A 1,352-nucleotide genomic window follows, 5' to 3' on the forward strand; every position below is an offset into this window, starting at 1 on the left:
GGGAGGCACTGTAGCACCAGTAGGTGCAGGAGCAGCATCTGTACAGTCTGAAGTTGAAATACATGAAGGAAAACATGAGGGAATAACAATAAAAGTTTATGATACTACGGGCTTCAGTGACACAGAGGGTCATAGTGAGGCTGATATCGTTAAAGACATCGCCAAAGCCAACAAGTTTGATTTGATACTAATCTGCATGAGGATGGACTCAAGAGCAGATGATAAAGTTAGAAGAATGTTTGATGTACTTGGGGGATGATAAATAAGGAAATGTGGATGAGATCAGTGGTTGTACTGACGTTTGCAAACTATTTTCTTCAACTAAAAAGTATTAAAAAATTGCCCAATGAAGCAGAAGCAGTGAGAAATGCTATAAACGAATTCAAAAGATACGTTCATGGATTCCTCAGGGACAAAAAATAAAACAGGAGATGATAAGCGAGATACCATTCTGCATAGCTGGGGATGAGGACGTGAGAAGATTACCAACAACAGACGACTGGTTGAAAGAGCTGTGGAACCAATGCATAGGACGTTCCAGTGAAGACGTTGGCGAGTTTCTCAATTTCATAGCAAAATACAGAATGCTAATAGAAGCAGGAACTATGAGTGGTACTACTGCGGTTGGATTATTTGTGTGTGGAGCAATAGGAGGAGGAGTAGGGTCAGTTATTCCAGTAGCAGGTACAATAACAGGAGCTGCAGTGGGGGCTGGGATTGGTGCTGGCCTGGCTATTATTATTACTAGTATTGCAATAGCTATTACACGAAAAGTAAAGAAAGATCAGCCTTCGACTGATAGCAAAAATTAAACATGAGAATTGCATACATGTACATGCAATGCTGTGTAACTGAGTTTTTTAGTAGCTATTTTGTTTACTGCTAGCCTTTTTAATTTTAAAATAATGATGACCTTTTTAAACGACAATTTTCATCAGAAAATGAATGAGAGACAAGTATAATTGTAAACCAATATAATTGTAAGGATTGACCAACTAAACAATCTAAAAGTCACAAGACCATTTACTGAAACATACCACAATAACACTGAATATCATTATCAAGTATGATTATAATCAAGAGTAAATAATACCTACAAAGAGTATCCAATGGCCCTATTGAGGCCTGCTACAAGTGTGTGGATTTCTAGGAAGTCACGTTCCGCATTATTTACTCTTGTTATAATTAATAGAACAATGCTGGTTGCATAGTCAACAGAATACCGGTATGTCAAAGTCATTATTGCAGACTTTATCCATAAGTAGTACGTTACAGTAAAAGTTGTCCTCTGTCCTTTTCTCGATATTACTAAATGAAATTGTTGACATCCACATTCAAGTATCTATGCAATG

Source organism: Amphimedon queenslandica, unplaced genomic scaffold (assembly GCF_000090795.2).
Source record: "Amphimedon queenslandica unplaced genomic scaffold, v1.1 AMPQUscaffold_12396, whole genome shotgun sequence".
Taxonomy (NCBI): Eukaryota; Metazoa; Porifera; class Demospongiae; order Haplosclerida; family Niphatidae; genus Amphimedon; species Amphimedon queenslandica.